This window comes from Prionailurus bengalensis, chromosome D1 (assembly GCF_016509475.1).
Source record: "Prionailurus bengalensis isolate Pbe53 chromosome D1, Fcat_Pben_1.1_paternal_pri, whole genome shotgun sequence".
NCBI classification, from domain to species: domain Eukaryota; kingdom Metazoa; phylum Chordata; class Mammalia; order Carnivora; family Felidae; genus Prionailurus; species Prionailurus bengalensis.
In genome coordinates, this window is record NC_057346.1 from 10,330,407 (window position 1) to 10,357,516 (window position 27,110).

Here is a 27,110-nt window from a genome sequence, read left to right on the forward strand (position 1 = left end):
TTTATGTTCTTGGTATCACTTCCAAAGGAACATTAAAAATGATTTCTAATCTCAGGAAGCTTCCACACCTATGGAAAACCGAGAGAGATCTGGGAATTTGAGCTTCTATCAAAAGGGAAAAATCACAGTCCATCCAAGGAGAAGGAGATACGCACAGCAGCAGGGAAGATGGCCCCTTCTGCATGGGTGGGTAAGAGCAGGGTATCTCAAGTCGGGAAGAAAAGGTCTGTGTTGTGTACCTACTTCTCCATTGGCTATCCATGTGACCTTGAACCAATATATTGAACTGCTCTATTCTCTGGTTTGTAAAATGGGGATAATGGTAGTACTTATTCATAAGGTTTTTGGGGAGCTTTTAATGAGATGATATGTGTAAGGTGCAATGTCTGGCATAGAGACAGCACTCATTAAATTCTTATTTTTCTTGTTATTTATTAGAGAGATTCCACTGAGGTGGTGCCTGGGAGCTGCTCATACCTCCTCCAGAGGGGAATTCCAAGGATCGCAGGCTTCACCCCAACCTTGAGCAATGAAAGGTGAGTCAGGGCTCCAGGACATGGCCTGTCCAGCTGGTAATGAGCCGTCTGTCACAGCTGAGTGGCGATGGAGCTGGGCTTGGTTGGCTAAGGGGAAAGCAGAAAGGAGGAGTAACAAATTCTTTTCTCTTGTGAAACTTTGTAAACTGAAGGCCTTTATCTCAGTCCACAGAGGAGCAGCAGAGTAGGGAGCAGGTGTGTGAATCTCTTCATTGGTAAATGAGAACTATGTTTTAGAGCTGAGGCTGCCCTAGCTTCCTTCCCCAGGCAGGAAGTGAGCTCCCTTGTTCCCACAATCCTTTAGGGGAGAGGATAGGTTGGCTTGGCCCCCCAGAGATTAGGGTGAGGACAGAGAACTGGGGGTGTTCTTGCCGTGGACACTTAGCAGATTCTCAGATTCTCTGCTGATGAGGTCATTTCTGCCTCTTCACCTTTGTTTGACATGGGGTTTACCAGAGAAGGGCACCCTATCCTTATCCTTTGTTACACACACCCTTGCTGCCTTTTCCTTTTGTCAACACAGGATGGTATTTTTAGTTTTCTTTCACTGATACCATTGCAACCTTATGTCCTTGTTCCTTCCTCATCCAGGGCCATGTATCTTCTAGACTAGGAGTTCCAGAGGGAGGTGTGTGGGGACGACCATGTTTGATATGTGCAGGCATGGGGCCATTAGCTGGATCTAACAGCCTCCTCTTTTGCTGTTGTGTGATTTCATGGGTTCCCGGACCTGGGCTTTCCTTGTCTTGTCTTGTGTCTATCTTGACTCCTTTCGTTGGCTGCGTTCTGTTTCAGGTTGTAGGAAAGGCTGTTGGAGGGTGGGTGGCTGAGAATAGGGACCTCCCAGGAGGGGTGAGGGACATGGCAGCTCTTTTCAACACAGATCCCTATTTATTTATCTTCTAACATCCTTTGGATATTCCATGTCTCGATCTATGCCAGGAACTTCCTGGAGGCTTGTTTCCAAGAGAGGGGTTTATTTCTAAGAGGGGACAGAGAAAATGGTTGCTAAGCATGGTTGTGAGTATTTGTGGGAGCATTAGCATTAGCATGTGGAATTATCTAGTGGGCAGCTCAGTCCTGGCACTGCCAGAAGTTTATAATATCAGGACTCTGCTTGGAACCAGCAATGCTAGGACTTTAAGCCCATATTCTTCTGATCCCCCAAATCTTGCCCACCTTCATTTCCTTAGATTGCTGGTATACACCATCACCCTTAGGTGGTGCACTAATATATCATTCTCATTTCCATTTCTGTGCTTAGCTTACGTTTTCCAAGTTATGTTTCTTCCTTCCTTCCTCCCTCTTTCCCTCCCTCCCTTCCTCCTTTCTTTCTTGCTTTCTTTTTTTTTATATCTTTTAAATTAAAAAATATTTAAGTTTATTTATTGATAAAGGGGCAGAGAGAGAGAGAGAGGAAGACAGAGAATCCCAAGCAGGCTCTGCACTGACAGTGCAGATTTCGAACTGTGAGATCATGACCTGAGCTGAAATTAAGAGTTGGACGCTCAACCGACTGAGCCACCCTGGCGACCCCCAGGTTGTGTTTCAAAGAGCAGAGGCCTTAGAGTTGGCTTAAATTACTGCTCCCCCAAGTACTAGTGTGTAACTTGCTTCTTCACTTGTAATAGCTGCCTCATTGCCCTACTGTGGCAATCAATTCAATAATTATTGTGTGAGTCTATGTGTCAGGCGATGTGCTTAGCACTGGGAGCTGGAGGAGGGGGCACAGAGACCAATACCCAGTACTTGATCCTTATTTTTGAATTTCATTTAATGTTGGGAGGTAGGCCCATAAACAGATAATTTCTTTTTTTTAATATGAATTCATTGTCAATTTGGTTTCCATACAACACCCAGTGCTCATTCCAACAGGTGCCCTCCTCAAAACAGTGGACAAATGCCAAGAGCTAAGCATAGGATGTCTTAGGAATACAAGGGAAAGGCAAGAGTGCTTCATGGAGAAAATGGGGGACAAGCTATTTTGAAGGATGCAGGTCAGTTGGGGGTGGGTGTTATTGGATGAGAGAAGTGTGGGGGTAGGAAACAGTGTGATCAGGGCATTACTGAAACATAATGTTTGAGACAAGAAGTGTTTTGGCTGATGCTGAAGAATGAATAGAGGCCAAAATCACTGAGGCCTTAGAGGTCATGTCAAAAATTTAAGACTCTATCGTACAGGCAATGAGGTTTTCAAGCAGGAGGGTGACATGACCAGGTCTGAGTTTAGATCAGTCATTTTAGTGATTATGTGGGGAGTGAATGTGAGATTGAAAAATCTGGAATCAGTCCAACTAGGAGGCTGTTGTAATAGTCCAGGTGAGTGATGATGAGCTATCACAAAATAATCATGAGGTGGAGGCTGTAGAAGGGAGGGGACAGAGTTTAAATATTAAGGCAATATAAAGGGCAGATTTTAGAGATAGATTGCTGGGGAGAGGGTGGAGTTAGGGTGACTCCAGGTGTCTGGCTTTACTGGATGGGAGGATGACGGTACCGTTGACTAAAATGGGGATCACAGAAGGAACAGTTTTGGGGCAAGGGTGGAGATGGTGAGTTAGGTCTCCTTGGAGATGCCTGTGAAGTATCTATCTCAGTGGTGATGTCTAGCATGCAGTTGTATTGATAAACCTGACGCTCAGGAATAAAACCCCGGCTAGGGTAGAGACTTGCGAGTTATCAGGGTATCGGTGATAGGGAAATCCCAACAATGGAAGCTTTTGTCCAGGTGCACTGTGTGGAATGTGAAAAGCAGTAGTTTAAGGACTGATTGGCAGGGAATCCCAATGATTAAATGGTGGGTGGAAGAGGAATCCAAGGTGGAGACCCACGCTGACAGAGAGAGAGTGGCATTGCAGTCACAGGGGAGTAGACAGTTTCAAGAAAGAGTAAGCACTAGGGTCAAATGCAACAGTAAGAAAAGTATAGAAATTATCCAGTGAATTTGACCATGGGAAGGTATTGATTTTTTACTAAGGGGCAGTGAATAGAGGATCTGAAGCTGCAATGGAATGAGTTGGGAGGGGAAGGGAGATGGTGGGGAGAGCAAGTATAGGTTTTAGTAGAGAAGGAAGGAGGGAGATAAGATGGGGCCAGGAGACCCAGCGGAAGGAAGGTTTTTGTTTGTTTTTAAATGTTGCAAAACTGGAACATATTTATAGGCTAAGAGACAGGAAACCCTAGAGAAGGGTGGGGAGGTTGCAAGCTAAGGGGAGAAACTGAGGAGTACAGTTTCTAAGGGTGGGGAACATAGATGGAGGGACTGGTCTAGGGCAAGGAGAAGAACCCTCATCCTGGGAGACTGTAGATAAGGAAAAGAAGGAGCACAGAGATTGATCAGAGCATAGTGGGGGCTGGAAAGTTCAGGCAGCTCTCATTTTATGGCTTCAATGTTCTCATAAAGATATGAAGAGACGTGTGGTGCCTGAGTGGCTCAGTGGGTTGAGCATCCAACTCTTGATTTTAGCTCAGGTCATGATTTCACAGTTTGTGGGACTGAGCCCCACATCAGGCTCTGTGCTGACAGTGTGGAGGCTGATTGGGATTCTCCCTCTCTTTCTCTCTCTCTCTCTGCCCTTCCCCACTTATTCTCTCTCTCAAAATAAATAAATAAATAAACATGAAAAAATATAAGAAGAGATGTTGTCTGTCAAGAACGACGGCCTTTGGGGTTGGGTGGGAGAGATTTGAAGGGGGCTCTAGAGATTGGAACAGTTCCTGACGGTGGGAGAGATAGCCTATAAAGCACATGTTAAAGTATCCTTGATCTGCAGCACTCACAACCCAGTTGAGTTTGGGGACCATGGTGCTATTGTAGAGTTGTGTTCTTTTCTTCAGCAGCACTTGGCCTGGGCAAGGGAAGGTAGAAGGCAGATCATGGGATTCTTTAGGGTTGGATTTTTTTTCCAGAAAAATGAGATTGAAGGTAGACGCTTGTGAGAGAATGGTTCAGGTGATCACCTATGTGGTCTAGGCTGAGCAGGCAGCAAATGAAGGACTCAGGGTATGCAGGGTCTCTGTGATGCTGAGGGGTAGGCAAGAGCGACACAGGAAATGGATTGCTGTTTGGGGCTGGACTGTTGGAATTTAAGATTGCCAATGAGGGGCAATTCTGACAAGGTTCCTGGATGTGGGGAATCTGAAGGGAATGAAGATGAGGAGGTTCGTGAGCTGTGAGACTACTGTGTTCGGCAAATTATGGACATCCAGCAAGGTGGTAGGGAGAGATGAAAAATCTCAGCCTTCACTGATGAGATTGGAAGCCGATATAACCATGGGGCCAAGTCTCAAAATGGCAGGGACTTTTATAGGAAGAGGAAGAGTAAAGGTTTGGAAATGGCACTGGGGAGTTAAGACAGCAACTCCGTTCTTGATCTTGATGCCAGTGGGGAGTGGGATGTTGACCAATCTCCATGGAACGTCACAAGGAAGCATTCAGGCTGGACTTGGTGTAGTTTGTGCTATGTCTGAGGAGGGATGGGGCTGAAATCCGAGCTTTCACCACACTTTGGGTCCTGGAGGGTAACTTTTAACCAGTGTGACCTCCATCCCCAGAAAGGCCACTTCTTTCTAATTTGCCCAAGGTGCCATAGAGGCTAGTGGTGACCCTGGGGAGTGGTGTCCTCAGCAAAGTTGGATTTCTTCTGAGATCACAGGGTAAGGTCACAGGAAAAAGGTAAAAAATGTAGGAGAGTTTATTAGGCTTTGGGGGCTTTGAATGGCACACAGGAAATGTTGCTGAGAGAGGGAAAGAGAGAGACAGGGAGAGGAAGGGTAGAGGAGCACTGAGGTGTCCCGAGGAGGAGGGGTGACTGGGGGGACTTTCACTGGGGACAGTGACTGGGTCAGCTGCCTCTGAGGCATTAATAGACCGGTGATTCCAAGGATCCAAAGAGACCGGTGATTCCTGGGGCCAGGCTGGAGCTCCACAATGATCCCATCTCGATAGACCACTGTGGTCTGTGGACATCTACATCATGTCACAGGATACTTATTAAAATGCATGTTCCTGTCTTTTTTCTCAGCCCCAAAGTGATTCTTAAGCACCCTCAAGTTTGAAAACCCTAACTGGGAGTCTTGGTGGTCTTGGGTACAGAGTGCCTACTGGTATTCAGTGACGACTCATAGATATGACACCTAATGCAGGGCCTGTCTGGTCAATGGTTGTCATACACACTGTGACCCCTTGGTTCTATTGGTGACCTCTGGGAGGGCATGAAGGCACAGCACCTTAGTGGTCTTTATTATTGGCCAATACCCATGCCAGTACACGTGGGGTGCGGGGGGCAAATATGGCTTCACTTTTCCCTTCTAGTACCTCAGTCACACTTCTGGGAACCCCCTTTTTTCTCTCATCTCCTCCTTTCCTCTTCCACAAGCCTCTCAGTCTTTCCTGTCTGCCAGGGCCTTGCCGTGTGTCCAAGGGCCAGCATTGTCCTGGAGGCCAGTGTGTGGATGATGGGCAGAGGCCAGTGCTGAAGGCCCCCGCTACTTCCTTCAATCTACACCTTTTCTCTCTATTGCCCAAGGCTCCTCAGAAGTGGGTGGAGGGGAAAAGGAAAGAGAGGTGCAGGGGGACCAAGGACCCTGGCCACCTAGTCACCTGAGTCTTACACTCCAGGTCCATCCCAGCCCCACTATGGCGGCCATTTCTCTCCAACCCTCCAAGCCCTCACTAATCTGAAACACTCCTGAAATTTGAATCAGAATTAAAATTAATTCCATGAAGTGAATGTTTATTTAGCTGAGCCGGCCTTAGATGTTTGGGCAATGCAGATAAAATGCATCAGTGCACAGTAAAGGGGAAACTCAGGGACATGGTGGTATTGTGAGATGTGCCTTAGAGAAAAGAGAAGGGAGACCCAGCATGGGCTTCATGTGCACCTGCAGCAAGTGGAGCCAAGGGGAAGAGGGCCCAGAGGGCCTAGGAATAGGATAGCCTGTGGGAGGGGAAAAGAGAAGCCAAGTATATGAAATGAGTCTTGTTCTGCCTCCATGTGGGGGGCCGGTTTCCTGAGCCAGACCCTCAGGTGGGGTGGTGGGAGATGATCATGAGGTTTGCGAGGTCCCGGAAGGGCAGGAAGGGCATGTGAACATCGGTAAGGCATGAGAAAGTGAAAAACAAACAAACCTCAAATGCTTGAGCCTCCCTGCATGTTCGGCCATGTGAACGAACTGGCAGATGGAAAGCCTAGGATTCTGACCGTTGAAGGTAGTGAGGTGGTTTATTTAATCAAACCAATAAGTTAATACCATTCATTTAAATTTAATACATAGTCCTACAAGCTTGTATGTGGGTTTTTGTGTTTCTGATGCTGTTAGGCATGCAGTGGACTAATATGGGGGTAGGGGTGGGCAGTGGGTAGAGGACTTGGCGGCCGGCCACTGTTTTACAACACTGGATAATTGTGAAGGAAGTATGAAATCATTCACCGACAAGACGTGACGAGCATATGAGTAATAATACACCATCCCTGCCCTCTGGGGCTCTCAGGTGATCCAGGAAATAAGGCTTGTGGACAACTCGCAATAGTTTAAGACTGGCCCAAAAAGCCATAGTGGATGTGGGGAGGCAGTCCCAAGAAAGAACAGGGGAGGGAGGAATTAAATCCAAACATTTTGGGTGTTGGTTTGCTCCCTCTACAACTGGATTGCAAAGTCTCAGAGGGCAAATACTGTACCTTCCTTTTGTGTCTCCCGTGATACTCTGCATCAGTATCTGTTCAATATCTGTTCACGCTTCTTCATTTTAACACCTGTAGGGCATACCACGTGCTCTGTGTATGTTAGGTGCGTGGTTTTTGTTAAGTGAGTAAAATTAATTTTTCCTGTCTTTTCTCCCATTCTTTCACTTCCCTCCCATCTCCCAAGGATTTATATAGTAAATACTTGTTAAAATGAGTCATGAAGGGTGCCTGGGGGGTTCAGGCTGGTTGAGCATCCAACTCCTGATTTTGGATCAGGTCATGATCTCACAGTTTGTGAGATCGAGCCCCATGTTGGGCTCTGTGCTGATGGTGCAGAGACTGCTTGGGATTCTCTCCCTCTCCCTCTCTCTCTGCCCCTCCCTTGCTCACACACACACTCTCTCTGTCTCTCAGAATAAATAAATAAACAATAAAATAAAATAATATAAAATAAAATGAATCATGAAATTGTCAATGACATTAGAAGTTCAACTTCACTGATAAGAAATTTCATGTATTACATCATCAGAGATTAATAGAACTAAGATAATTTTCCACATTAATGAGGTTGCAGGTAGACTGAACTTTTATACATGATTAGAGGGAGAACAATCGTTCAGCTTTTTGGGGGAAGGCAACCTGACACTATTTGTCAATAGCTTTAAGAAGGCAGATCTCCTTCCATCTAGGTGTTCAGCCTCTCTGAATTTACCCTAAGGAAATAATTACTGCTGAGGGCAAAGAAGATAATCACAGCATTGTTCCTGAGAGTGAATGCTGAAAACATCTTAGATGCTAACCAATGGGGGACTGTGTGATTAGTGCCTTGAAGCAACTTATAATAATGTGGTAGAAAAGTATTTGAAAAATGAAATGAGAACATGTTAAAGCAGAATTAAGTAAAAAAAAAAAAAAAAAAAAAAAAATATATATATATATATATATATATATATATATATTATAAAAAATCCAGGTCAGAAAGCTAGTGTGGTAGGAATTTTGTGTTTTTTCTAGCTATATGGCCTCCAGCAGGTCACTTGACCTCTTTGGGCTTTAGCTTCTTTTCTGTAAAAGAGGGACATTGCTCTCTGCCCTATAAGGTTGCCATGAGGATTGGTGATATGGACGTGGAACACTTGGTCTTAGCCTGTGTATCAATCAGGTGCTCAGTTCGTGATGGATATTATTACTCAATTTTTGTAAAAAAAAAAAATGTGTATTTGTACAGTAAAAGGAAAACCAGTAGAAGTTATAGTGAAATGTTAGCAGTGTTGTCTCCAGCTTGTGATATTGTAGTGATTTTTTGCTGCTTCTTTAGGCTTTGCCCTTTTCCCAAATTTTCTACAATGAACACTATGGGAATTATATTAATATTATAATTGGAAGCAAAGTACTTAGAAAAGAAATGGTCGTAACCTTGTATTTAAAACATTAGAATTAAAGAGGGGCTCAGTCGGTTAAGTGTCTGACTGCAGCTCGGATCGTGATGCCAGGGTTAGTGAGTTGGAGCCCCGCACCGGGCTCTCAGCTGCCAGCACGGAGCCTGCTTCAGACCTTCCACCTGTTCCCTCCATCTCTCTCTCCCTCCTCCGCTCTCTCTGAAAAATAAATAAACATTAAAAAAAAAATTAGAGTCAAAGAGATGAATTACTGATCCCATCTATGTTAGAATTATAAGAGACCTAGCAGTTTTTTGTTTAACTTCATTTTACAGTAGAGGAAACGGAGGCACGTCGCAAGGGATTTCACATTTCCTGAGCCAGGGCTTTTTAAACTACACTAGTCTGTCTTTGAGGACACGGGGCTCAAGAGAGGGGCTGCTGTAGGCCTGGCTGTTCCCCCAAACCATTGGTGCCCCCAGTAGAATCCTGCATCTTCCAAATCCCTTCTTGGATCTCCCAGTGAGAGACTTGTGCCTCCTTTCCTCTCCCCAGGCAGTGTACTATCAGACAGAATTCATTACTGCAATCTACTTTTTCCTACCAGACAGGTTTGACCAAGTTCCTTCTCCAAATTTCATTTTTTTCTCAAGTGGAAACAGCGATGTCACTGGACATCCTTCGCATTGTTTCCAGCCTAGACGCCTCTTCTGGGTGCTATTCATTCTCACGTGGATGTCCTACAGGCACTTTCAGCTCCTCGTGCCTAAAACGGAATTACTGTCTTCCTTCCCAAACCCGGTTCTCCTCCCATTTTGTGCCATAGAAAAGAGCAGACCCAGAATCCTGGATGACATTCTCTACACCTCCTCCTTCTCACCCCTTATTGATTAGACCCCTTACTGATTAGTTGTTAAGGCTCCCTGATGCAGCCCACATCGCTCAATCAGTATTGATTAGCCCGAGGCATGCTCTGTCCAGATAGTGGGTCGGTAGGAGGAAAGACCTATGATGAATCAGACCTATCCTTACGAAGCTAATCCTTTGCTTCACCATAAGCAAAGAAGAGATAGTGGGCTTTGAGATAAAGGGGAAGCTATTTCTAGGGGTCCTTGGGGGAAGAGAAGAGGAGGCATTTTATCCGGACCTTGAGGCTAGTGTAAGATTTGGACACGTGGAAAAGAGGAAGAGAATTTCAGACAGGAGAGCAGGGAAAAGGCCCAGGAAATGTGCAGGAAGCAGTTGAGCTCTCTTGAAGGATGATGTGAAGGCAAGAGGAAAGGAGGGCTGGTGTGGGTCTGTGGAAGGACTTGACTTACATATATAGGCTTCTGAACTACAGAGCCCAGGGCCACAGGGGCCAAAGGTCAGAGTAGCCAGCAGAGGGCACTCCAAGGACATCCTTTTCACTCCTAGGGGCTGGTGATGCTGTACAGTTGACCCTTGAACAGCATGGGTTTGAACTGTGTGGTTCTACTCATACACAGATTTTGTTTTTTTTTTTTTAATTTTTTTTTTCAACGTTTATTTATTTTTGGGACAGAGAGAGACAGAGCATGAACGGGGGAGGGGCAGAGAGAGAGAGGGAGACACAGAATCAGAAACAGGCTCAAGGCTCTGAGCCATCAGCCCAGAGCCTGACGCGGGGCTCGAACTCACGGACCGCGAGATCGTGACCTGGCTGAAGTCGGACGTTCAACCGACTGCGCCACCCAGGCGCCCCAGATTTTGTTTCTTTTTGATAAACACAGGACTGTATATGTATTTTCTCTTCCTCATGATTTTATTCATAACATTTTCTTTTCTCTTGTTTACTTTGTGTGTGTGTGTGAGAGAGAGAATACAGTATATGATGTATATAACCTACAAAATGTGTTACTCAACTTTATATTATTGGTAAGGCTCTGGTCAACAGTAGGCTCTTAGTTAAGTTTTAGGGGGAGTCAGAAGTTATATGTGGATTTTTGACTGTGCAGTGGATTGGCACCCCTCCCCACTGACAACTGTACTTGGAATTACCAAGATTTGATTTTTTGCAAATCTGGTGTGAATCATTATCTCATTGTTTCACATATATTTCCTTTATATTGATGAATATAAGCTTTTGATGTGTTCTTTCTCACATTTATAGTGTGGTCATTTTGGCTTTCTGTTCTGTGAAGTGCCTCTTTCTATCCTCTGCTCATTTCTCCAGTTGTTTGTCATTTTCTCATTGATTTGTAGTTTTTTTTTATAGTACTGGACACTGAACATTTATTGGTTGTCTGTGTTATATCTTTCTTCAAAAATGGCTTGTCTTTTACCTTTCATTGTGGTGTGTTTTGCTGAGCATACATCTTTAATTTTAAAATAGTCATATTTGTAATCTTTCCTTTTATGAGCAGGGTTTTTTTTAGTTGTTTTTTTTTTAAGAAGTCCTCTCCTTTTGTGAGATTTTAAAAAGGTGTCCCCTTATATTTTCTTCTAAAGTTTGGAAGTTTTACATGTCACATTTTGGTCTTGAATTGACCAGGGATTAATTTTTGTGATTGTGGGAGATAAAAATCCATTTTTTTTTCACGTATGGATAACCAGTTACACCAACACCATTTACTGAAGAGGCCATTCTATCTCCAGGAACCTGTAATGCCAGTTATGGGGATGGGGTGGGGTATTTAGGGAGAAGGCTAGAGAAATTCTCCGATGACCGATGCTTTAGTAGAGAGATGAATGAATGGAGGAGTGAATGAACCATGCAGTTATCTGGGGGATGCTTCCCCTGGGCAGAGGGGAAAGCAAGTGCAAATGCCCTGTGGTGGAGTGCCTTCGGTGTTGGAGGAAAGGAAGGGGGGTCAGTGCAGTGGAAGAGAGCGAGAGTGGAGGCTGGCATGGGAGGTGGCAATGGCATGCTTGCTGTGACCAGATCAGGAAGGAGCTTGTAGAACATAGTGCTTTGGAGTTTGCTCTAAATGTGATTGGCAGCCACAGGAGGACTGTGAGCAAGGGATGGCTTGACCAGATTTATGTTTTACAGTGATCACATTGGCCCCTGCATGGAGACTCAGCTGTGAGGGGGCTCACGATCAGTTAGATTGGTGGTGGTGGCTTGGATCATGGTGGCAGGGACAGGGAGGGCGGACGCTCAGGTTCAAAGTATTCTTTGAAGGTTGAGCCAAGAGAATCTGCTGATGGATTAGATGTGGGGTGTGAAAGAAAGGAAGGAACAAGGTAAGACTTCCTCACCGTTTCCTTCATTCTCTTCTGAAACTCCTCCTGGGTGTTTGTTAGAGTCTCTTAATCCATCTGCCATCTTAACTCATCGTTCCTATCCTTGATCTCTTGGTGCTCTGGCTACGTTGTGGGTGAATTCTACAGTGCCTTCTTTCAGTTTACTCATTCCCTCTCTGTGCCCAGCAGAGGATTTTTGGTGGCTGTTTGAGTTTTAAATTCAATTACTGTGTTTTTTACTTCTGTGATTAAAAATAGTTTTTCGGGGCGCCTGGGTGGCGCAGTCGGTTAAGCGTCCGACTTCAGCCAGGTCACGATCTCGCAGTCCGTGAGTTCGAGCCCCGCGTCAGGCTCTGGGCTGATGGCTCAGAGCCTGGAGCCTGTTTCCGATTCTGTGTTTCCCTCTCTCTCTGCCCCTCCCCCGTTCATGCTCTGTCTCTCTCTGTCCCAAAAATAAATAAACGTTGAAAAAAAAATTATTTAAAAATAGTTTTTCATGTCCACCTGTTTTGGTTTCATATTTTTTTTTTTCTTTTTGAAGTAGATATTGAGAGGTAGAGGTGGATGTGTCTCGGGCTGAACCCTAGGGATCTACAGGAATGGCCCAGTGCTTATGTCTGTCAGTCCTGACAAGAGCAAGGACTGGGTGCCAGCCCTTTGCCCTCCCTCCCCCATCGTGCCTGGAGAGGGGTGCTGGTGCCTCCCCAACTGTGAATCCCGCCACAGGTTGCTAGGTAGTAGAGCTGCAGCCACCGGGCTCGGACCTCCCACTAAGAACACAGCCCAGGCTCTGCCGCATCATTCTGCCGTTGAATCCCAGCCTCTCCTCCAGGAAGAGGTGGATGCTTCTCTGGTCGGCAACCTCAAAGCCCCTCAGTCTGAGAGTCCAGGTCCTTCTAGAGTCTGATGTCTGGCCTCTGGCCGGGCTAGACCTCCTTGTGCCCCCAGGGGAGAAGAGGGCCATGGGGACCTGCGCACACACTCCTGCTCCTCCCTGTGAGTTTTCCCCAGCGAGGGCTGCTCCAGAAGGCCAGCTGCATGTGCTGCCTGGCCGTTTGCTCTTTCCCGTGGTGGACGTTAACGCCTACGTTCATCTCTCAGCCATCCTCCACATGCTTATGTATGCCTGCTATGCTGTTTCCTAAAACTGATTTCACGTGGCTTGGTTTATGTTCAGGTTGTTGCTGGTTTTGGCTGTTAAGCTTTAGCATTTGATTTCTGCATGTATTTTGTAATTTTGGATTTGCAGGCTCATTTGGAATGGGAAGCTTTCAGATTTTTTTTCTTTCTCTTCCTATGTGTTCTCTAGGCCTAGAAGTGTTGTAGCTTCCTGCTGGCTTCCTGAAACGCTGGTCCAAAAAAATAAAAAAAAATTAAATTAAATTAAAAAAAGGCCTCCATGCTGGTAGCAGGTGAATGGGAAAGGTGGGGATGGCACAGGGGGTGGCCTGGCTCAGTTCCTGGAAGGAATGCTTTGTCCTCCAGCTTCCCAGGCCCATGGCTCCCTAGGAAGCTGTCACCCCAGGCAGCACTCAGCAGCAGTTTTTTCCAGCTTCCTTTTTGATTGGGGGTAACCTCAACCCAAAGTTGACTTGAAGCAGGGGAACACTTGTAGTTCTTCTTCTTCTTTTGTTGTTGTTGTTGTTGTTGACCAAGGCAGGGTAAGAGCCCATTTGGCTCCTGAGAGGATGCTGCCTAAAAGAGGAAGAATGCAAAGTGGTCCTTCCACAAAATCTGGTAAGAATCCCCCCTGGTAGGGGACTGGCCAGGACATGTTTCGTAAGGAAGTGTCTCCCTCTAGTGGCCGCAAGGGTATATTTCAAGATGCTGTCCTCTGTTCTTTGCTCTTGGGGAGTTTCCTTGAAGCTCTAGAAGATCCACCAACATGGGGGTGGGAGAGCCATAGATTACAAAGCCCTCCATCTGGTCATCTGATTAAAATGAATGGATTCTATCGTCACTGATGAGAGAGAGAGAGCTCCCCATCAATTTCCATGTTTCTCCTCATTTTTCCAAGCCAAAATTTGCAAATGGTTACACGTATGTTAATTAGTGTTATTCCTGGAAACTCCAGAACAGTTGTCGTCCTTTCTGGTAGCTTCCTTATTAAGTGGTCCCTTTCATGGTCTTCTCTAAGAGGTTTAGCAGAGCTGTTCTTTCGGTTGTTGTAAACAGGCTACTCCACAGCACTTGGCGGGAAGTAGGGGAGGAGGAGGTTGACAGGACAGCAGAGCAACAGAGGGAACCTATGTTCCAGAGCCCGCTTTCTGGGTCTAAGCTCACACTGGAGCAATAGTCTGGTTTTTGCCCTGGTTCTACCCAGTAAGGTGGCCTGCCTTCTCTCACTATCTGCTGCTGACCTTGCCCTGAGTTCTGCTCTAGGGCTAGTTCCCCCACCCCATCGTGGTCCCTCTGACATCTCTCCACTCTCTGCACCGTATGGCGTTTCAGTCTTAGCACACACCGCCAGCTAACTTATTCCCTTGGTATTTCCCAGTTCTGTTTCCTGAGACAGAACCCTAATTGATGCCCCCCACCTTTTTTTTGGTGCTTGGGCGCATCAAAGGTCTCTGGCCAGCCAGCGAATTGGCCCTTTGGGAGTTTGCTTCCATTGCAATCAGCTGGGCCAGGGAGGGTGTGATACAAAACAGAACTGGCTGGAGTTGACTTTGTAGCCAGGCCGTTTCCTTTAAAAGGGCATGGCTGTAGCACACCATAGGACTGTCCCATTTGGAAACTCACCTGCGGCTGCAGTGAGTTGGAGCCCCGGTCTGGGAACTGAGTGATTTGGTCTGCCTTGTCGGGGGCTGGGAGCTTCCACAGAATGGAAGCTTCAGGATATCTCTTGGTGGGATTCATCTTCTCCATTTGTCCTGCTCTGTTTCCCGTTCTCATTGTGTGGTCAGTGTTAAGGAGGGGCACAAAGAATGGCTTGTGTGTCCCTGAGGTGGGCATGATCACGACATACTTTATGGGCAGGTTGATTGGTCGCCTGATGAGGGGCGATGTCACATTGGGGCATAGGGGATAGGGAATGTGGATGGCACTGTGCAATTTGTTCAAACTTAAAGGGTACTTCTTCCTCAAGACACTTCACTGACATTTTCCAGAAAGCTGTTGAAGTAACCAAACCTATGATGAGCACAGGGTGAGAGGGGTCCTCACGAGTTGTGCATTGCAAAACTTGTCGTACTGTTAGTGGCTGCCTTGCTCTGCCCACATTGAGCAGTGTCTACATCTCCCTTGCCTTGAATTTCAGGTATGCTTGCAAAGGTCTCACATGGCTGTGGCACAGGGGCCCCCGTCACTCAGGGGACACAAAGGTATAGGTTTGGGATGTGGAAAACTTTTGGGGGGAAAGTAGGGGAGAGTTAACATTCATTGAGCACTTCCTGCATGCTAGGTGCTATGCTGTATTGTGTCCTTGTTCATACTTTTGTATCATATCTGTGTTGTGGCTCTCATTAGTCCTGTTTTACCGCTAAGGAAACTGGGCTCAGAGGTTCAGCCAGAGCTGCTACAAGTTGTATGTTTGCACTGCTCCTGGAGATGCTTTTCACTTTGTACTTAAAGTGGCCACATTGGTTATGGCCAAATTATAGAAAGAGCTCAAGGGGCGCCTGGGTGGCGCAGTCGGTTAAGCGTCCGACTTCAGCCAGGTCACGATCTCGCGGTCCGTGAGTTCGAGCCCCGCGTCAGGCTCTGGGCTGATGGCTCAGAGCCTGGAGCCTGTTTCCGATTCTGTGTCTCCCTCTCTCTCTGCCCCTCCCCCGTTCATGCTCTGTCTCTCTCTGTCCCAAAAATAAATAAACGTTGAAAAAAAAAAAAGAAAGAGCTCAAATGCCCATCAGCTGATGAATCGATAAAGAAGCTGTGGTACACACACACACACACACACACACACACACACACACACTGGGATGCTGCTCGGCAATGAAAAAGAATGCAACATTCTTGCCATTTGCAACAACCTGGATGGAACTGGAGGGTATTACGCTGAGTGAAATAAGTCAGTCAGAGAAAGAAAGATATCATATGTTCTGGCTCCTATGTGGAATTTGAGAAACTTAACAGAAGATCGTGGGGGAAGGGAAGGAAAAAAATAGTTACAAACTGAGAGAGAGTCAAATGTAAGAGACTCTTAAATACAGAGAACCTACTTGGGGGTTGATGGGGAGGTGGTTGGGGAGGCAGGGAAAATGGGTGATGGACGTTGAGGTTGGTGCTTGTTGGGGTGTTGTACGTAAGTGATGAATCATCAACGAGACACAGAGCCCACTGCAGGCTGTGTTGGGCTGGATCGTGACCAGAACAACATGGCTCTGGGGTGTGATGCAGTCAATATGAAAACTGGATAGAGTTCTGAGTTAGAGGTTCTGTATCCTACAGAACTTTGGTGTTAATTGGCCTGGCATGGACCTCTGCATCTCAGTTTTTAAAAGCTCCCAGGTGGATTCTGATGAGCAGCCAGGGTTGAGAAGCGCCAGTTAAGACTAGTCCTTCATTGTACAGAAGAAGAGGACAGGTGCTCTGGGAAGGCAGGTACTAGCTCACACTGCTCAGCTGAGGGGCAGGGAAACGGGGAGGCAAAATGAAGGAGGAAAGAGGTGCATGGCCTATTGGATGAAAGGAGGCTGTACTTGTCTCTTGGCACAGGTGGTGCAGGGAGGTACTTTGTTATTCACCGGGAGGCTCAGGACTGACTCTTAACCAGCGCGTTCTGTGAGACTGATCCTTAGAGGGTATTGTCACTATTGTGTGAGGAAACCAGATGTGACTCACGCCAGGAAATTGCCTGCTCTTGTTATCGTTAACGGGAAAGGCAAAGCCATTGTAAGAAAAACATCCAGGAATACAGTGTCTTGAAGAATACCGAGGTTTATTTCTCTCACATTTAATAGTCCACAGTGAGTAGATGGGTTCATTTATGCCATCAGAGGATTCAGGAACCCGGCACCACCCCAGGGCATTAGCACTGCTGACTGAAGCTGGGATGCTGGCTCTTCTGGGTTCCAGAAAGAATGTGGAGGAACCCGCGGAGGTATTTTAAGTGGCAGGTGTCACTTTTGCTCATGTTCCAGTGGTGAGAACTTAGTCTCATGGAAGCAAGGGGCATTGGGAAATGTGGTCCCTTCTTGGTAGCCAGCACCCAGCTCTACATCTATTCCTATAAAAGGAGAAGGCAGATTTTGGTGACCAACGAATGTCTCCATGGAAGACCTCAAGGGAATTTATTCCTGGTGCCCTCTTGTAACCACTCTTCCAGGGAGTGGAACTATTTTCTTGCCACGAAATAGTTTCAAGCACCTCCAGTGAATCGGGCAGGTATGGGAGCAGGAACACAGCCCAGGGGGCCCTGGGTGAGATGTTTTCCATCAGGGAACATTCCCCAGAGGTGGCAACATCTGGACTGAGTTTTGAACACGAGTAGGACACGGTAGGCAGAAGACACAGCCATGAAGAGGGTCAGTGGCCAAGGGGGCAAGGGATGGCTTGAATGTGACAGAGTGGTGGAGGTGGGCTGGAGAGAAGAGCAGAGCTGGACCACACAGACTCTGAGCAAGTGAAATAACACAAACTTTCAGCTGGTGGTTTCGAGGAGAGAATCCGTTGGCATCTCCCTGTGAAAGGGCACTTTGGTGGGATTGGGCCCCCCAGTTTTAACCTTTATTAAAAAGACAGTAAGAAAAATCTGGACTGAGCTTTTTACCTCACCTGAACTGCACTTCTGACTTCCCCCCACATGAGGTTAGTTAAGAACGGATCAGCCAGGCCTTGGGAGATGCACCGTTGTGTGATGTTATGAGATGGTTTTGCTTGAGCCCATCTGGACTGTGCCGTAGTAGAAGTGGTGTCCTCTGGAAGGGAGGGGTTGTGGAAGGGAGCGATGCACAGCATTGTGGTTATGGGAGGTAGGCCAGGTGAGGTACCATCTCTGACTCAGCCGGGAGCATGTAGGTGCCTGGCACATTCCTGGTGGTGGGAGAGGAGAGGTTCCTGGCCGTGAAGGTGGGTGGTGTGACATGGGATGCAGGTGGTAAGGGGCCTTTGGCTGCACTGAGGTCTACGTAGGTTCCTCTAGTCCTTCGGGAAATTCATGAAATGTAGCTGGTCTCAGACATGCCATGTGGTATTGGACGAGGGTGGATTCCATAGTTAGGGCTGAGAAGGAAACATCTGAGGAGGGCCCTTTCTCTGGTGGCCAGAGTGGTAGTTATGGTGGTGGCCCTGGTTGGGGGCCGCCATGCTTTGCAGAGCAATGAGCTCAGGGGCACCATGGTAGAGGCCTGGTAGGGAGGCCAGCCTGGAAGGTCTTCCACTGCAGGGGCCTATTCTCAAGTTCCCATGAGGCAGCCCTGGCCCCTCTCAGAGACCCCTGCTGGACGTGCTGACAGGTTGGTTGGTGGGAGCTTAGAACCTAAGCCCCAGGTGGTCACAGTTTGGGGATTGAAAGTAAGTTTGATCTGGCTTTGTAGTTACTGGTGATGAGGTCTAGAATATCCCGCTTGTGCTCTTGTTAACCACCACCCCCTCACGCCCTCATGCCCCTCTTGGATTGTAAAAACTCATTCTTCTATAAGTTCTCGCCTTTCTGTTTCTCAACTTTGTGTCTCTTTGTGTCTTCCTCCCTGCTTGTTCTCTCTGTGTCTCTGTTTCTCTCTCATTTCTCCCCATGACGTTGCCCGTGGGCAGACAGTCAGTCACCCCATGCTTCCAGTGTTTGTTCTCTCTCCGGCCTCTCCGGCCTCTGCTACAGACAAGGCACCATTTCTCCACAAGCAGCGGGGAGACTGTCTGCCTTTCTTGTGAGCTGCTGCCTCTCCCTCTCATTGCTGGCTTCAGGAGGTCTCTGTAGGCCCTCACACCAGACCAGCTTCCGGCTCATGATGAAAAGGGGGTGCTCTGCTCTTCTGAGATAAAGCGTCAGGGGCAGAGCCTAATGACTAATGCCTGAAGCCCAGGGTCTCTGGTGCTGGCTTCCCAGGGCAGGCAATTGGAAACTTTGCTATTAAGAGCCATCTCCTTTGTTCCTACACGTTGCTGCTTTCTTGTTACCTGGTCCATGTTAATTGCTTTTCTGACGATTTTTCTGGCAAGCTATTTTTGCTGTAAAGGAGTCTGGGGTTGCTGCTGCATGTGGAGGTAGTGTCATAAGCCCCAGAGGGTGCAGTCATGGTGACCTGATGCAGAGCCCGGGAGGCTCCACACAGGATAGAAGATAATGAAGTTGAGTCACGAAGAGTTTGTTTTAAGCCATCAGTGATGTAGGCTCAGAGCCTTAAGAAATGATAGCAGCCTGTAGCCAAGCCTTTCTCAGGGTGTCATTCTTATGGTGTGTGTGGTTTTAGCAGGCCACTCTTCCAGGGAAGGGGCCTCAGGAGGCAGGCGCCTGTGTGCTGGACTAGATGACTTCTAGGTTTCCCAAGAGCCCATGGATACCAGCGCAGCACAGAGAATACCACTGTGGTGTCCCGTCTCCTCAACCCCACATCAGAGTGTGTGGGTGGGGGACTCAGTAACTCGGTGATCACAAATATTAAGCAACATCCTTCTCTGTGCCAGGCATGGTGTGGAGGACTGAGGACACCACTGTGAGCAAGTCACAGCTGCCACCTCAGAACAGCCTCCAGTCTGGCTGCAGGCACAGACCCACACACATGCAATTAGAAGGCAGTGTGGTCAGCCCCAGTTACACTGAGCACAGAGGAGAGGTACTTACCCAGTGAGGGCCAGGGCAGGCTTCCTGGAGGAGGAATCAAGGGAACTGAGTCTAGAAGAATAAGCAGGCATGAGCTAGGCCAGGTAAAAGGGGGTGTAAAGGCAAGGAGAGGAAAGGTGAATTGTTTTCTTGCCTGCACCAACCAGTTTAAGAATAATATGGTAGAAGCCAGCCATAGAAGAAGGGAAAATGACAAAGCGCTGGTCTTTTGACTTTACAGACCAAAGTTTAATCTCCTGTCCTTTGTACAAGGGCCTCAGACTCTGTGTCCAGCTGCCCAGTGTCTGACCTGTGTGCCCCTTTCATAGTTCTTTTCACGTTGTGGCAACCTGAAATTTCTGGCACTGCAGGTGAGCAGGTCCTGATAATCCCTGCCTCACTCAGAGACTGTCTAAACCGTGTGCCCTGTGGTACCCAGTGCAGTGCCCATCAAATCCTTTCCTGCGGCTGTGTGTTAGCCCCCTACCTGTCAGGGTGATCAACGGGAACTTGGCAGTTAGAGGCAGCCACCAGTCACACGTGTCATTAAGTTTACAGCAGAACACGGGCCTGGCCACAAGATGAGGCTGCAGGAGGCCTCCCTGTGTCAGCTCCCAGCTGGGGAATCAGAGAGGCACGACCTTCCTGGGGAAGAGGGACATCTCTCCTGGTCTCTCCTGGGTGTGGGGGGACTGGAACCTCTAGAGGGTGAATTCCACTGTGGGCCACTTTCTCTTCTAAGGACTCTGGGAACTAGTCCTGAGGGTCCGTTTCCTTTGCTGCTGGCCTCAGCTTTTCTGGGCAAATAATGGCAAGTCCACGGGAGGTGGTGTGGTTTTATGAAAAGTCAACTGGACCTGAATTTGAAACTTAGCTCTGCCATTCAGCTATGCAGCCTTGAACATGTCTCTGAATCTTTTTTTTTTTTAATTAAAAAAAAGTTTATTCATTTTGAGAGACAGAGAGAGAGAGAGACAGAGAGCATGAGCGGGGAAGGGGCAGAGAGAGAGGGAGAGAGAGAGAGAATGCCAAGCAGGCTCTGCACTGTCAGTGGGGAGCCCAACCAAGGGCTTGAACTCACAAACCACGAGATCATGGCCTGAGCTGTAACCAAGAGCCAGACACTTGACTGACTGAGCCACTCAGGTGCCCCACACTTCTCTGAATCTTGATTTCCTGGGGGTTAATCACATCTATTTTTTTTAACAGCTGTTGTGAAGATCAAAGCATAGCACATCTAAAGCACATTCTTCAAACCTTTATCTCCCTGGGCTCAGTGTAGTGGCTGCATTCATTCATTAAACAATTATCGATCGTCTACTTATTGCTACGCATTATTCTAGGTTCTGGGGAAACAGTAACGAACAATATTCCCTGCTTTCATAAAGCTCACTTGATTCCGATAAGGAAGCTAGAAAGTAAATAAACTAATAAATAAACAGGATATCTTCAGCTAGTGATAAGAGCTAGAAAGACAAGGAAACAGGCTGGCAGAGCAGAGAGGGATTTGGTAGGAAGCCTGAGAAGGCTTCAGGGAATGGGTGCTTTTAAACCAAGATATGAAGGCTGAGAAGGAGTCTACCTCTTGGCAGGACCTGGGGAAGAGCGTTCTGGACAGAGAAAATAGTGAGGAGGAATGTGTGCTGAGAAGGGAAGGTGCCTGGTGTATAACAAGCGTCATGAACTCTGAGGAGCATGGCATGAGATGAGGTGGTGACCTGGAGCTAAGTCCTTGCATGTTTCCAGACTGTGCTGAGATGTCCCGGGGCCCTGCAGTGAATTCAAGGGCTCCACAGGATATGTTAAATGTTTAAGGCGACACTTAACATCTGTTGGATCCCATGTAAACTACCAACGAGTCAGGATAATTTGCGGTTTCACCATTAGATTGCTTTACATGCTTTTTGATGATATATCTTCATGAAGCTGTCTTTTTACTGGTGGCTGTGGTCAAATGCAAGCACCATGCATCTATAGAATATAGATATTCTATAACATCTATATTAATATATTAATCCTAATATAGATTAGGATATTAATATATTAATATATTAATCCTAATATAGATTATATAATATATTAATCCTAATATAGAATAGGAAATAAGGGTGGCAGTGTCTAATCTGATTCCAAGGTTTGAGGTGCTGTGTAGTACCCAGCCAGCACACACATCCCATTAGTAAGTAGTTGGTTATTTAAGAATGCAATAAAAATAATTTTTCCAACTTATATGTATTTTTTCTAATGGCTATTCAGTTATTAGGACATAAAGACTTATTACATTGTTTGGGCTTAACTACTTAAGAACCGACCCTTAGGTATTTCTTTTGGCCTAGGAGGACTGTGAAAATAATTACTGAGCCACTAAGGCCTTATGAACAGAGAAGTTTGGAAACCCACCCTGGGCTAGGTCAGAGGCACTCTCAGGGAAATCCATTTCAGGCACTGGGCCTGATGTTAGGTGTGTGTCTTTGCACAGACTCAGGAGTGTGTGTTTGTGAGTGTGCAAGCATCTGGAAAAGGTTATGTAAGTTTTCTCACTCGGTGGGTCCCTGGCCTACCTGTGGGGACCATTAGGATCACCTGGGGAACTCTGCCAAATAACAGTTTACTGTTCTCAGCCCTGGATATTCTAATTCTGTGTGTTTGGCAGAGGGGTCTGAGTTTAGAAAAACCTGTGCTCTCATTCGCATTCCTTTAGGCAGCCAGGATGGCCCAGATTTGGGGGTCTGGTTGTTATCAGGTGCACCTGCGGGCCAGGCTGTGGTGAGGCGTGGAGGGAACTGTGGGGCCCCGCAGAACCTTAGAGGAGGTCGGCGCTGGCAGCACCCATCCCCATATCCGTCCTATGTGCACAGCGGCAGTGACCCGAAAGGAAGGCGCTTCCTCCGTAGGAAGTTCCAGTGGGGGAAAGTCCTCGCTCTCCCATGCCCACTGATCAGGCACCTCCCCCGGCCGAGCGCCCACAGACCCAGATGCCTGGGGACGGTTTTGGGGTAGGGTGGCAGGGGAGGGTCGGGATGGCTGGGTGCGGCTGGGAGAGGGCGGCCGAGAGGTGGCAGCAGCCGCCCAGCGGAGCCTCCGGGCCTGGCGCGGACGCGCGGGCGGCTCGGGGACGCGCAAGTGGCTCGGGGACGCCGCTGCTCGGGGACGCGCGGGTGGTTCTGGGAGAGGGCGGCTCCGGGACTCCGCAGAGGAGGAGGCACGGAGCGCGCAGACCGAGTCTGAGTTCTCTGAGTGCGGCGGCCTGTTGACGTCAGAGCCCAGCCTGGTCTCTACACACGGTTTGTGGGGGAACCACACATTGAGTTAGGTAACACGTAGATGAGCCAAGGCCCTCGGTACACAGATGAAGAACCACGGTCTCAATATAGTGTGACGTGAATTTTTTTTTTTTTTTTTTTGTGTGGCAGTGGTTGGGCGGGGGGAGGGAGATTTAAAAATAACTCCATTGCTGGTGTCTAAAATTTTGCTATTACAGGTGCATTCTCATGTCTTAAGTATTGTTCTCTAAGCTATGGGAAGGAGCAGTGCATTAGACCTGACCTCTTTAGGGTCAATCAGCGACTTAATGTAATCTTTCCTGGCAAGAGAAGGGTTACCCCAGAGTACTCAAGAAACAAAGAAGACTGAGGGCTCAAAGGTACTTGCCAGTCAAACCTGGGAGACCAGGGCAGTCTCTGGGAATGTCTCAGCACCTTTTATGTTGGAGAAAGAGCAGCCCCATATCCATTTTGTGAATGTTTTAGGGAGGATTAATGAGGTACTAGCACAGGGTGGTTAGTCCAGTGCACTGCATTATTATTATTATTATTATTATTATTATTATTATTTTGTAAAAGAGAAAGCACCTATACTAATCCTTTATACATTATGAAATCAATCCCTCCACTCCCTTTTTTTCCTTTAAAATATATTTTATTGTCAAGTTAGCCGACATACAATGTGGTCTTGGCTCCGGAAGTAGATTCCTGTGATACATCACTTACGTATAACACCCAGTGCTCATCCCAACAAGTGCCCTCCTCCATGCCCATCACCCATTTTTCCTGTACTCCCATCCCCTACCCCCATCAACCCTCAGTTTGTTCTATTTGAGAGTCTCTTGTGGTTTGCCTCCCTCTCAATGTGTAACTTTTTCCCCCCTTACTACCCCCATGGTCTTCTGTTAAGTTTCTCCAATTCCACATATGAGTGAGAACATATGATATCTGTCTTTCTCTGACTGACTTATTTCACTTAGCATAATACCCTCCAGTTCCATCCATATTGCTGCAAATGCCAAGATTTCATTCTTCTTCGTTGCCGAGTAGTATTCCATTGTATATATAAACCACAGCTTTTTTATCCATTTATCAGTCACTGGGCTCTTTCCATAATTTGATAACACTGCTATATACATTGGAGTACATGTGCCCCTATGAGTTAGCACTCCTGTATCCTCTGGATAAATTCCTCGTAGTGCTACTGCTGGGTCATAGGATAATTCTATTTTTAATTTTTTGAGGAACCTCCACACTGTTTTCCAGACCTCCACTCTCTTTCTTTCTATCTTCTCTCTTTGAATTAGGGAAATGGTGTGGTATGGCACAATGAACTTTTAAGCCAGAAGTTCCTGGCTTGGAGACCTCTCTCTGCCACCCCTTCACTGGCTGTGTAATTCTAGAAAACAGTCTTTTAATTCTGGGAAAAAAAGCCTCAGTATTCTCACCTGTAACATTGGAAAAATGGTGCCCGTTGGATGTGTGTCCCGAGCGTCAAGTTAAATAGTGGATGGAAAACACTTGGTGTATGTATTGACCTCAGGCCTAGGTCCTGTGTGTGTAACAATAGTATCTTGGAGAGCTTCCTCCGCTCCACCCCGGTTGAATTTTCGTGTGTTTCTCAGTGACACCAGCGACTCTGTTGAACAAGGCTGTCTGGCCTGAGGATTCTCCCATCTTACACTGACCTCAGGTATAGAGGGCGCCACCTTGAGGCAGAATTCAGCACCTTTTCGTGCCAGATTGTAGGAATCTTTTACCAGAAGAAATAGAAAGTATTAGTAGGCAGTAAGATCTAAACATCATTTGAAGCCTGGTTCTCCACAGGCTTCTTCAAGGAATTTAACATTTGTTTATCCTTATAACAAATTAAAATGTTTCCAGAGGTCTTCAAACCAAATATGCAGAAGCTGGGAAGAAGCTTCATTTGTCTTTTTAAGGAAAGTCCCCTACTGTCTTCTGTAATGTGTTTCTAAAAATGTATGTGAACACCAATCAATATTTCTCTGATTGTTTAATTGAGAATGAAATGGCACTTGTAGGCTCGCAAGTGTGTAGGACAAAGACTTTTGTATATTTTTATTTCCCTCTGTTCTCCCTTCCTACCTGAAAGTTTATTAGTTATATATGGGTTTGGGATCTGGGTTATTATTAAATATTTGTTGTTGTTGTATATGTCCTGGCTCTATTTTGACATATATTCTTTCTTGTAACTGTATTTAAACAATCATTTTAGACCCATCTCTATGTTTAATAATTGGTTTCACTGCTCACTGCTAGTCCTTTTATATTCTGATATTTTCATTTTTGAGCTCCTAATGTTAATTCATCACTTGTGCAGTTGGAATATATTTCAAAGTGATTGAAAGAGGAATATTTGAGTGGCAGACATTTTGAGCTCTTACCAATGTCTTTCTGTTGTTCCCTCTCAAAAACTGAAACTTATCCATGAATAAAATTCTTGAGTCTAAGTCTTTTTCTTGTCCAGACTGTAGACATTGCTCTATCATTGTAGAAGAGAAAACCAAGGGCAGCATGGTTTTTATTCCTTTATAGACATTTACCTCTTTTTTTTTTTTTGGTTTGGATGTATATGGAAAAATATGTTTTTTATTAGTTTATAATTTTAAAACTTGTCAGAATATCCTGGATTACTTTTACCTGGATCCTGGTGAGCCCATTTCATCCCAGTCAGCTTCCCCTCTTCCCATTTTTCAGAAAGTTTTCTTTAATTATATCTTGAATGATTCCTTCTCTTTTGATTGTTCTGGATTTTTCTTCAACAGTACAATTTTTCAGCTGAATCTCTATTCCTGGTCTTCCATAGCAAAGATTTTCTTTCTTTCTTTCTTTCTTTCTTTCTTTTTTTCTTTCTTTCTTTCTTTCTTTCTTTCTTTCTTTCTTTCTTTCTACGTTTGTTTATTTTTGAGACAGAGAGAGACAGAGCATGAACGGGGGAGGGTCAGAGAGAGAGGGAGACACAGAATCTGAAACAGGCGCCAGGCTCTGAGCTGTCAGCCCAGAGCCCAATGCGGGGCTTGAACCCACGGACCGCGAGATCATGACCTGAGCCGAAGTTGGCCGCCCAACCGACTGAGCCACCCAGGCGCCCCAAGATTTTCTTTTTTAAATTTCTATATATTATTGAATCTAAGATGGTATTGACTATTAGAAGCACTATTTTATGTACAACTAGAAGAAAGAAAAAATGCTGCCAATAAGCTATGCCATCATGCCATAATTACAGTCCTGTGAAATCAGTAAATTGATCACACACAAGCCCTTCCTTGTTTTCAAATGTTTCATCTATTTTGGGGGATTTATTAGTTTCTCCTGCCTTCAACTGCATTGTTTGGCATGTCATAGACAGTCCATTTTGCATGTGTCTCAGTGACAAAACCTAGTTTGTACTTCAAGAAAACTTCTCTCTTTCTTGGATCCTATCAAGTGCTTGGTTTTTCTTTAAAAACAAAAAAGCAATTGCTGTTATTGCTCCAATAATATACTTGCTTCAGTCATATCAGATTATCTCCTGCTGGTCTAATTCCATGCCTTTCTGCATACACAATAACTTCTTGTTTCAATGCCAAATCATAGTGTAATTCTTTTAGAAGACATTTCAAATGGCAATTAAACTCACATGTAATCACAACAATGTACATAACTCAATTAAAGTGCTTACAACATGAATAGCTGAGACTAAAGTTTGCCCATGGCCAGGACTTGCTAGCCTCACCGTGACAGCTCCCCGGTCCAAATGATTGTAAGATGTCACTGATAGTAAGACTTAACCTGATTTCCAAAGTGTTAGCATGTGGGAAAATGGATGTCTTTAGGATCAGTGAAACAGGATAGTTCAATTCTTTGTTCCCTTCTCTGCATTTTGAAAGCATTTCTTGAGTTTGCCATCCATAATACTTATTTGACCTTCTGCCATGTAAATTCCACTCATTTACTGCTTTATATATGGCTTTTAATTTTTATTCAATACTTTTATTTTATTGGAAAAATTTTTTAAGTCAAAAGCAGCTTCCTTTCCATCTGTTCTTGGCCTCCATCAGTCAAATTCTCCTTTATAAGCCTGAAGCCCCATGATATTTACCAGGCATCTGGGTTCCCCAGTGATGTGTGTGATTTATAGGACTTACCCATAAGAGTGCTCATTGAACTCTCATCCATGCTTTACCCCTTTCCCTACCCCTCCCCTTCCAGATAAGTGCCAGGAAATGACAAGGACAACCTTGGAGGCCACATGATGAAGACAGCAGAACTTTTGTTAGCCTGGGTGCCCCTGGGTGGAGAGCTGCTCTTGAAAACTGGGAACATTTGCCTTGGGCTGT

At 46.1% G+C, this 27,110-nt stretch overlaps 1 long non-coding RNA gene across 1 annotated transcript; it reads left to right on the forward strand.

Moving 5' to 3' along the window:
- Nucleotides 1-27,110, forward strand: LOC122482967. Its single transcript, XR_006297264.1, has 3 exons — nucleotides 1-186; nucleotides 439-536; nucleotides 26,983-27,110. It is a non-coding gene; the product is annotated as an uncharacterized LOC122482967 (long non-coding RNA).